Here is a 12,595-nt window from a genome sequence, read left to right as displayed (position 1 = left end):
AAAGATTTGGTATTTAAAGTAGGAAATCAACACTAAAGATGCAAGTTCATGAGGTGTAGGAAAGAGTTGAAGCAATTGAACCCTGAGTGCCTTGAATATTTTTCTGATATTGACTTAAAAAATTGGACACAATCACATGATAAGGTGTCGTTATGGGTAGATGACAAACAATGCAGCTGATTGTATGAATGGGGTTTTCAAAGGAGCTAGAATGTTGCCGATTATTTATTTGGTTAAGCTAACATTCTATCGCACAATACTATATTTTGAACATCGAAGACGAGAGATAATCGATCATGGGGAAACATATACAGTATTACCATGAGAAAGCTTAAAGGTGGGAAAAATGAGCATCTTCACATATAATTGTTGGGGTTGATGCCCTATATCTCGTAAGTTCCTAGAGTTTGTAATTGTCTTGTACAAACGTTTTATTTATGTAATAAAATATGTGATGTTTTATTTCATTTTTTTGAGTTACATTAACCATAAACCAATAAACTAATATCTAAGGTTATCTTGTAGCTTAAACATGTATGTAGAGACATACGAATAGATCTTGTTTAAGTGATAACCTAAATGGTCTGCAATAGATGGATAAGGCTGGATACCTTATCCTGGTGACACTATGAGTATGACCCGCTTTGTAGATGTTACAATTGTTGTAAAATGCTACAAATGTTCTTATCCTGATCATTCATGCAGAGACATGTGAACGGGGATATTCTATACAAAGGAGTTTGTATAAGATCGGACCACGAAATGTTTAGTCTCATTATTTAATGTCATTCATAATAGAGACTTACATTTCACCAGGATGACCATAAGTACCATAACCTGAATCTTGAGTGAGTTGTGAACTATTGCCTATAAAGGCGGTCCTTTGATTTGCATGGGTGAGAGTGACCATATCTCGACTCAATAAGCCTACCATTTTGGGGATTCATGGGAGCTGGAAACATAGCTACACAAGAAGGAATTCACACCTTCCCCAATGTTGGGGCAAGTAGATAAATTGCTCCCTTAAAGGCTAATTTCGGGGCTTGAACAATGTGGCGCCACACCCTCTCCTAGCCCGAGAGGGTCTGGTCATAGTTGGACTATGATTTATTGTTCATTAGAATGACCAGTGGTACTTATGGAGCTAGATATAACTACAGAGGCAAAACAGTAATTTTGGCCCAGTTATACTTACGAGCAATTTGTGAAAGGTTATAATACCGTTGATTGGTTATATCCAATAGACACGGAAATATATCTGTAGTACGAAGAGTGCAACTAACGGTCTTTAGTGGAGTGCCCGTCAGTTGACGGATGGCGAATAATTCAATTAAAGAGTTTAATTAATTATTCACGTACTGTTGAAGCTTCAAGCTATAGGTCCATGAGGTCCTCTCAGTAGCTCAATGAGAATTAATGAGAACAGTTTTTAGATTAATTTGAATTATTCAAATCAATTGAGGAAATTAATTATATATGATATAATTACTATAATGTATTTGATACATTATAATGAGAGAAAATAATGTATTTGGATATGATTCAAAAGAATTGGATTAATGATTCATATAATTAAATTTAATATAAATGAGATTTATATTAAATATCGTTGTTGAGAGAATTAAAGTATAGGTTATATTGTATTCGATACAATATTAAACTATAGGGTATATATTATATTTGATATAACATATAGTTTAATATATATTATATGATAAAGTAGTTATCATACATACATATATATATATATATATATATATATATATATATATATATTATTAAAATTAATTTTAATTTATTTTAAAAAAACAGTTTTAGGGATTGAGTTGTAACTCCCTCCTCTTTTTCTCTCTACAATGTGCAATAGTGGTGAAAGAGACTTTAGTCTTCTTCTTCTTGAAAAATTACAAAGGGTTAGGTGATCTCGAGATTTTTCCCTCATCCATCCTCTCTATTTTCTAAATTAATCTTTCTTCCCTCACAAAATAGCCAGAGCCCCACTCCTCATGGATTCTCATCCAGAGAATACCGAGGTCACCTTTGTGGTAATGCCCAACTGGAGTTCGAGGGAATTCAATTGAAGAATCGTTCTTCAAAGGTAAAGGTTTGGGTTTCGAACCCAATTTATTCTTTCGTATTTTGTTTTAAGATGCATGCTGAATTTTTCCTTTATTAAATGCTTATCTTTGATCTTCCTCTGTAAAATTTCGTTATGTGAAAATTTTGGAAAATTGAGATGATCCATGTTTTTTGCTCAAGAACCCTAACTAAGTTTCTTCAATTGGTATCAGAGTCATTAATTTTAATCCCAATTTCCCTAATTTTTAGAATGTTTTTTACAGTGTTGGTGGGTATTCATTCTCTTTATTCATTTGATGAATGGTTTGCGTTTAATGGATGGCTTCAGGATTGGATGTCTTAGATTCGTTGTTTGTTTTACAAATTTGATTTTGTAAAGGCCCATGTTTTTTGGGCATAATTATGTTATCAAGTCTGTTTTTTAAGTCCTTGAGTCACTCGTGATATTTTCGATGACAATCTGGTGAAAACGAGGCCAAAATCGGAGGCGTTTCAAAGAAGTTCAAAACTGTACAATAGCATCGCGACTCTATGCCCTAGTGTTGCCACACTGTGATGTGGTAGACGAAGGTCATCTCTGCGATGCTAGGGCACGGCGTGGTGATGCTTTGAGATGGAGAGCGCGTTCGTACGTGGTTCGTGGTTTGCTGGTCCGATTCGGTTCGTGGATTCTCTGATTCGAGTTGGGTGGGTTCTTTTGGATTGGTTCATGGCTGGTTCGAGCAGTTCGCGGTTTAGTTCGGGCAGTTCAAGACCCGATTCACCTGTTTCGAACCGAATGGATATTTATTTAGTAATAGTTAGATTTGAATTTCCTTTTAGATATCCAATCCCGGTCCGTTAATTGCTTTTATTTTATACATGTGATGTATGATTTATTTTATTATTATATGTCATATAGTATGTCATATAATATAAAATATCACCATAAGTTATGCATCATTTATATTATAAGTGTTATAATATATGTATATGCATGATTTAATAAATATAGCATGCTCATGTATCATATGGTATAAATGTTATAATATATGCATGCATGCATTAATAGCATATCCATGCATCATTCATATTATAATTGTTATAATATATGGTTCAATGAATATATGGATATATGCTACAATATGTTTCATTACCTTATTATATAAATGTTATAATGTTAGTAATTAAATGAATTTGCATGAAGCATGACACTACCTTAGATCATTTATAAATGTTATAATTTACTAAAGTATGTCAAAAACACGCAATATTTGTTTTAATTTGTTTCATTTGTTTATAATGGTTATAACTAAATGAAATTATAAATTAAAATTGATAATTCAGAATTGCATGCAAACCTTAGGTTAAAATCATCTTTTAAAATTGTTTTAAAACATGATTCAGATAAACCTAAGATCACAATTCTAATGAGATTAGAAATTTAAGTTTAATCTTTTAATTTGTTTACTAGGATTAAATTGATTTTTAACAAAATATTAACTTTGTAACAAATATATCTATAAGGGACCTTTTGTTTAAGGCTAGTTCTGTCTAAGCTAGGATGTTTAAGTTGACGGAAACGTAACATTCCTACTTGAGAACTTGCTTGGAAAAGTGAATTAGATAGATTTGTTACAAGCATGCAAGTTTGATTAAAGTTTGTTAAAGAGTTTAACATACCTTAGTCAAAATTGTTTAACTATCCAAAGGCAAGTGTTGTTTTTTTGACAAATTAAACAATCATTTAGTTAAAATCAGTAGTCGGATTTTCCTAAGTTAATTAACCCTAGGTAAAACACTCGGTGGGAGGAAATGGGGTATATGGTACTTCAATTTTTTTCCTCTTCACGTTTCTCCCTTAAAATTCACACCGTGAGATCTCTACTCAGCCTCGAGGCACCTTGAGTGTCTCCCTAAGGATGACATTTGTATAGATCAATATCAAGGTAAACGAAGAGAATGTTTATAGTAAGTAGGAGTGGGATGTGTGACAACACATCCCTCGAGTAAAGTTTCGTGCATGGCCTCGTGGCACTTGAGTATCCCCCTATAGGATGACATTTTTACATGACGCTTTATTCAAACTCCAGCAATGGATAGAGTTACTTTAGTTTCATGTCCCAATCGATTTTTCCCTATGGTTGGTTCATTGGGGTGGAACTCTATGACCTAAATGAGGGGTTACACTTACAAGAATTGTTAAGCGAGTTTAACAAATTCTAGACTGGACAATCGTGACTGATAGTTACAGTAACAAGGTGTTGTTCTGTCTATTAGTTGAGATTGTCTCATTTCAGTGAAGGGGCACCCGATCACCCTATGGTGACTTTTATCCTACCTCACTGAAACATCATTGCAAAATAGATGTCACTTAGGGTACATTAAACTATTTTGCTAAAAATTGATTGGTTGTCTTGATGGTTCAACACAATTAGGCTAATTTGTATGGTTTCAACAATCTTTTCAATATGACTTCCACTATCCTAAATTTACTCATTGCTTATAAACTAACGAACGAAAATTATACTTCATGAAAAAATATGATCAACACAATCCTTATCATCGATGACCTTCGTTTTTTCTAATGGAGAACTGTCCTCCCATTTCAACCCTCGATGTTGCTCGAAATGTTCGAGAAACATACGAGCGATGGACACGAGCAATGAGAAGGCTCGAGTGTACATCTTGGCAAGCCTTTTCGAAGTCTTGGGCAAGACGCATGAGCCCATACTCATGGCCTGTGAGATTATGGAGTCCTTGAGGGGAATGTTGGGGCAACCGTCCGCACAGCTCAGGCACGACGCTCTCAAACACATCTTCAATGCGCGTATGCAATAAGGGGTATCTGTTTGAGAACATGTTCTTAACATGATGGTCCACTTCAACATGGCGAGGATGAATGGATCCATCATTGATGAAACCAGTCAGGTTAGCTTCATTCTGGAATCTTTACCTAAAATTTTCCTACATTTCCATAGCAATGTTATTATGAACAGGATTGACAACAACCCGACTGAAGGGAAACTAGTGACGGTTTCACAGCGAAAGCAGAGATTGATCACATTTTTAATTTTCATAGAATTTATAAATTACATAGTAACAAGAAGAAGATCATGCATTAATAAACCATAAATTTTACGGCATACTATGGGAAATTGGGAAGGAATATACATTACCTATGAAGAATACTTCTTCAAGTTTCCCTCGATCTAGATCACGATCTCTTTTCCGATCAATACACCACCACAAAACGAACTTTTTATATACTCCTTTAGGATTGAGAAAACACATGAATGGTGGACTCTGTCCTAGATTTGGAAGAGGGAGGAGAAGAAGATTTTTCTTCTCTGTGATTTTTCTACAGAGAGAAAAACTAGGATAATTTTTCAAATCCACCAAAAAAGGAAGAGGACGTCTGACTTCCTTTTCCAAGCACACACTACACGTAGAGATCAGAGAAAAATTAGGGAGAAGGAGTTATAACTCCCTTTCTTTAATTAAATTAATATATATATATATAACAACAACAATAACAATAATAATATAATAATAATACCTTGTTATATATGTACTATATGTCACATCATATACAACATATAACCTATAGTTTTATATTGTATCAAATACAATATAACCTATAGTTTTATTTTCTCTCAATAATGCATGACATTTAATATAAATCATATTTATACTAAAATCAATTATATGAATCGCATCCATATAATTAATATTCGAATCATATTCAAATATTTAATTTCTCTTAATTATTTATGGTATTTAATATAAATCATATTTATATTAAATTTAATTATATGAATCTCATTCATATAATTGTTGGCTTTTTGGCCCTTAATCTCAAAATGATTAATTTTAATTAATTAATTAATCAATGTTTTGATGATAACAAACTCAATTTTTTTACTGAAAATCTTAGTGTTTTAATATATCTATAGCGTAGAGCTCGGAACAATAATTCTAACACCTCTTGAATCACTCAAATCAGAGCCAAAACGAAGACGATATGACCGAAACAAGTCTATAGAGAAAATACCGTGGTGGATGACGTGGCATAACCAGACCATTTGCATGTAGACATGTGACAACATATTGGTTGAATGGTAGATCATTAAGAGATTAACATATGACGGACTTTTGATTTTTGGATTGATTTAAAATAAAAATTGAAATTAAAAAGAAATTTAAAATGAAAATAAATTTAATATTAGTTTATGTTTGTGTCTAACGGCTAGTTTTTTACACATTATATGTTTTTTATTTTTGGATTGACTTTAAAGAGAATGATTTTAAAAAGAAAATGAATTAAAAGGAAAATTAATTTAATATTAGTTTATGTTTGTGCCTAACGGCTAGTTTTTGACACATGATATGTTTTTTTTTTTTTTGGATTAATTTTAAAAAGAAAATGAATTTAATATTATATTTTGTTTGTATCTAACTACTAGTTTAGTTTAAAACTCAATCATTGATTTTTCTTTTCCAAAATCCAATGGTCCACATTAATTGTGGTTTCTAAAAATTTTTCCATCTCTATATAAACCATATTCCTTTCCAAATTTTAAACCAACAAATTTTACATTTCATAATCCTCCAAAACTCAAAAGTTCCATTGTTGCTCTCTCTAATTCCCAATTTTTTTCTTTACATCTTATTCTTGAGAGAGTGTTATTGTATTGTGGGGATAAACTTGTTGAGTACTTAAACTTGTAAATCCACTCTAGTGAGAGTTGTATTGTGTTCTTCAAAAATTCCAACATTTGTAACGGCTTGATCCTAAACCGTAGAAAGGATCGGGTTTGCTCTTGAAACTGTAAAAGAAGCGGTGGTGTAATGGTTGGGCTCTAATCCGTGGAAAGAGTCGGAAAGATTTTATTCAAATTCCCAAGAGGCGCTTGGGGAGTGGAGTAGGTCAAATTTGACCGAACCACTATAAAAATTACGGTGTCTTCTTCTCTAACTCTTTATTTTTTATTTTTGCAATTAATTTAAGCAATTTATTGTATGTTTTAGTTTTTTCTTATTTATTTGCTAAAATTTGATAGAATTAAATTATCACATTTTTGTCATCTTGTTTGTTGCATAAATTGAATTTTTCTTATTATTTATAAAAAGTGTATTAATTAGTTTAATTGGGTTAATTTAGAAAAAAAGTTTAATTAAACCCTATTCACCCCCTCTAGGGTTGCCATATCGATCCAACAATAATTAGTATTTGAATCATATTCAAATTTCTCTTAAAATACTTTATATTATAATGTATCAAATACATTATATTAATTATATCACATATAATTAATTCTCTCAATTAATTTGAATAATTCAAATTAATCCAAAAATAATTCTCAATTAAATCCCTGTTGAGCTACAGAGAGAACCTCATGGACCTGTAGATTGAAGTTTCAATGGTACCTGGATAATTAATTAAACTCTTTAATTAAAATACCCAACTTCCATTAACTATTGGTTGCTCGAATAAAGACCGATAGTTGCACTCTTTGCACTACAGATATATTTCTGTGTCTATTTGATATAACCAATCGACAGTGCAATGACCCTTCATAAATTGCTCGCAAGTACAGCTGTGCCAAAATTACCGTTTTTCCCCCACAGTTATATCTAACTCCTTAAGTACCACTGGTTCTTCTAATGAACAATAAGTCATAATCCAACTATGACCAAGTCTCTCTCGGGCCAGGAGAGGGTGTGGCCACATTATTCAAGCCCCAGAATCAGCCTTTAAGGGAGCAATTTATCTACTTACCCTGACAGTAGGGAATGAGTGAATTCCATTTTATGTAGCTGTGTTCTCAACTCCCCAATCAAAACGAATCCCCAAAATGGTAGGCTTATTGAGTTGACAGCTGGCCACTCTCACCCATACAAATCAAAGGACTGCCTTCATGAGCAGGAGTTCACAACTCACTCAGGATTCGGGTCATGTCACCTATGGTCATCCCAATGAAATGTGAGTCTCTATTATTAATGGCGTTATGACTAACCATTTCGTGGTCCGGTCTTATACAAACTCTTTGTATAGGATATCCCGCTCACATGTCTCTACATTAATGATCAGGATCAAATCATTTGTAGCATATTACAACACTCGTAATATCTACAAAGCGGGTCATATCAGTAGTGTCACTAGGATAAGGTACTCAACCTTATCCACCTACAACAGACTATTTAGGTTCCTATTTAAGCAATATCCACATGTATATCTCAACATACTTGTTTAAATTACACAAAATAACCTAGGATTTTAGTTTATTGAATTGAGTGTATGCTCATAAAATAATAATTATTTTATTAATAACAATTTGTTTATATAATGTTTACAAACTACGAGAATATAAGAGATTTAAGACACCAATCTCAACACTGACCACCTTGCTTAACGGGCTACAGACTTTCTAGTTCTTGATGAAAATCAAGGAACAAAAGGGTGAAGCAAATATTGCTTTATCCTCTAAAAAGTTCCATAGAGGTTCGACCTCTGGTACAAAATCTATGTCTTCTTCTTCCGGCACCAAAAAGTGGAAGAAGAAGCAAGGTAGAAAGGGGAAAGCTAACCTACCAACTGCTGCCCAAAAGGGCAAGAAAGCCAAAGTTACAAAAGGAATCTGTTTCCATTGTAATCAGAAGGGACACTGGAAGAGAAACTATCCAAAATACTTGGTGAAAAAAGAAGAAGGCTAAATAAGGTAAATATAATTTGCTTGTTTTGGAAACTTGTTTAGTGGAGAATGATGATTCGGCCTGGATAATTGATTCAGGTGCCATAACCACGTTTGTCCTTCATTTCAAGGAATTAATTTCTAGCGGCAATTGGAAGCTGGGGAGATGATGATGCGGGTTGGAACTGGACACGTCATCTCAGTTGTGGCAATGGGAGGTCTCCAGTTACCTTTATAGAATAGATATATTTTGTTAGAACATGTATATGTAGTTCCTGGTTTGAAAAGAAACTTAATTTTTGTAAAGTATTTATTTGAACAATCATATCGTATAAACTTCTTTATAAATAAAGTGTTTATCTTGAATGGTGTCAATTATTTAGTTGAACTGGAAGATAATTTATATGTGCTAAGACCGTTAGCAACTAAATCCCTTCACAACGCCGAAATGGTTAAAGCTGTGGTAACTCAACATAAAAGACTTAAATCTTCTCCTAAAGAAAAGGCCCAACTTTGGCACCTGAGATTAGGACAAGTTAATCTCAGTAGGATTGAGAGGTTGGTGAAGAATGAACTTCTACACGAGTTAGAAGAAAATTCTTTATCTGTGTATAAGTCATGCCTTGAAGGCAAAATGACTAAAAGACCTTTTACTAGAAAAGATCACAGGGCCAAAAAACCCTTAGAGCTGGTACATTCAGACCTTTGTGGTCCGATGAATGTAAAAGAAAGAGGAGGTTTTGAATATTTCATCACCTTTACTAATGATTATTCAAGATATAGGTATGTTTATTTAATGCAACATAAGTCTGAATCCTTTGAAAAGTTCAAAGAGTTCAAGATAGAAGTTGAAAATGAAGGAAATCGGATCTGAGATTTCCATGAGCAGCAGAACAAGATTATTCCAAATCACAAACATAAATGAACATAACATTTACAATCGACTTCAAACTAGCGGTTATACAATTCATATAGAAATTACAGCATGAAAAAGTCAAATGCACAAAGAGTAAAACTGTACGAACAATTGACGATGTGTCTCCACACTTCTTTGCGCACGACCATTCAAACAACAAAAACCTCGAACACTCGATCAACACCACCGCAACATAGCACAAACACTTCGCACTCATCCTCAACGATTGCCTCGGCCACGAATTCCTCTGCAAAAGCATGAATGGCTTCCAGAAAACCTCGATGGTGTCGAGTTGATTCTGACACCACCAACAAGGCGACCTTGGTATTCTCGTTGTGAGAATCCAGAGGGTAAGCTTTATTCAGATTTGGAATAAGGCAGACAAGGAGGAAACACTAATCGTGTACACAACTGGGAAAGTGGGAGAAAGCGGAGACCTATCGTATAGGTCAATGCCCAATCGTTTAGATAAAGCTAAGTGATCGTCTAAAAAAAGCTATGTGATCGTTTAGCTTGGTCTGTCGCCTATAGACTCTACACGATTGTTTACTTAGGGCACATGATCATCTAGCAAAACTATGCGATCGTTTGGTAAATATTGCACGATTGTTTAGCTCGCCACTGCACGATCGTTTAGCTCGTCTAACCGTCATTTAGTAAATCTGAATTTATTTGACGACTATCGTGAGATTCTTTTTACCGAGAGAAATCTCCAAAACATTTTCTGAAAAACTTTTCAATTGTTCGTAAAATCTTACTAAAATTAGGAAAACCATTTTTCTTTTAAACTCAAGGTTACCATGAATCCAATAACCACCAACTCATTTGATTATTAAAGAAAAAGGATTAATTATCCAATAATTAATATTATTATAAATATAAATGATAACCAACTTATCATACTATATTTATAACCTATAGTTTTAATATTTCATCTCATGAAACATATAAACTATAGTTCTTTTTCTATTCCATGGTACTTAATGTAAATCTGATTTACATCAATCCTCCACTAGATTTATCTCATACATCATATCGATTATATCATATATAATCAAAATACCTCTTGTCAATTTGTACATTTCAAATCAACACCAAGAACTGATCCTCAACTGAATCCATTGAGCTACCAAGGGGACCTTATGGGCCTGTAGCTCGAAGATTCAACAGTACGTGAATAACTGACTAAACTCCTTAGTCACAGGATCCACCATCTGTTAACTGCCAGGCACTCCACTAAAGACCGACAGCTGAACTCTTCTTCCATAGATATATTATGTGTCCATCTTAACCAATCAGCAGTGCGACAACCCTTCACATATCGCTCCTAAGTACAGCTGGGCCAATAACCGTTATGCCCCTGTAGTTACATTTGTCTTCTTAAGTATCACCAATCCCTCTAATGAACATAAGTCATAGTCCCACTATGACCGAGTCTTTTCTTCTAAAGAGAAGTTGTGGCCACTATGTTCAAGCCCCGAAAACAGCCCTTAAGGGAGCAATCTCTCTACTTATCCCTGCTTCGAAAAATGAGTGAATTCCATCTTGTGGATTGAGTTCCCAGCTCCCAAATCAGACAAGTCCCCAAAAAGGTAGGCATGTTGAGTTGGAAATCTAGCCACTCTCACCTATACTAATCAAAGGATCGCCCTCAAAGGCAGGAGTTCCCAAAATACTCAGGATTGAGGTCGTGTCACCTATGGTCGTTTAGATGAGATGCAAGTCTCTAGTATCAACAACGTTATATATAGAGTCTAGTCATCTCATGGTCCAGGTCTTATACAAACTATTTCTATAGGACACCCTCACTAGCACGTCTCCATATGAATGGTCAGAATCATCATTCTCTACCAGACATGTCTCTAAGACCAATAAATCATATTTACTGTCTTGTCTTCTCTTTTGGAGAGTAGTGGGATGGAGGTCGTTTGCCACGAAATTCGTTTCACATGATTTTTTCCACTGTAAATAATCGGTCATTTTTAAAAGCTTTAAACAAAAATACTAACGAGTTGCTGAAAATAAAAACACATTGACCTACGTTAGGTTTTAAGTAAATACCCATTGTAAAACAAAACAACATCTAATAAGGTTTTAGCAAAACTAACATGAACCCTGTGTGACATCTAGTTTTGCAATGACGCTTCAAAGGTTTAGGACAAAAGTCGCCGAAGGGAGGTCAGTTATCCCGTCTCTGAATTGAGAAGTTCTCAACCAGTCATTAATACCAGAATAACTTTTGCTCTTATAACGACTAGCCATCATTGATTTGGCCAAGAGATTATTAACTTACTTAACAATCTCCCGTAAGTGTGACCCACCATTTTAAGCCCTAAAGGTCCATCCCAAAAGGCCAATCCAAAGGGAAAAAATCTAATTGGGGAAAAACTTAAAGCGACCCTATCCATTTATGAAGTTTACCTTGATATTGACCAACTGCACAAAACCCACCCGAAGGGGGACGCTCCGAAGGCGACACGAGGAGTATAGAATGATCTCATGGTGTGAACCAATGACAGAGACCATAGGACATGTTGACACACATCTTTCACCCTCTTACTATAAATACTCTCTCCGTTCACCTTGATATTAACTCATGCAAACACCATCCGAAGGGAGATGCATCCTGGGCACCAAGAGGCCAAGCATGAATCTCACAATGTGAACATACAGAGAGAAATGTGAGTGGAATCATAGACATATCTGATACGCCTCTTCCTCCCACTGAGTATTTTATAACCTAGGGTTTAGCTTACTTAGAAAAAACACGACTAAGGATTTTAACTAAGTGACTTTTAGGTTTTCTCAAGAGTAACATTTACCTTGGATAGTTAAACAACTTTTGATCATCATCCATTAAACTCTTTAATGGAGTCTTTGACCAAATCGTCGCATGCTTGTTGAAAACCTATCTAATTCACCTTTC

Source organism: Benincasa hispida, chromosome 4 (genome assembly GCF_027475165.1).
Source record: "Benincasa hispida cultivar pf3 chromosome 4, pf3_genome.v1.1, whole genome shotgun sequence".
NCBI classification, from domain to species: domain Eukaryota; kingdom Viridiplantae; phylum Streptophyta; class Magnoliopsida; order Cucurbitales; family Cucurbitaceae; genus Benincasa; species Benincasa hispida.
The sequence above is the reverse complement of the archived record's forward strand: the minus strand, read 5'-3'. Positions refer to the sequence as shown.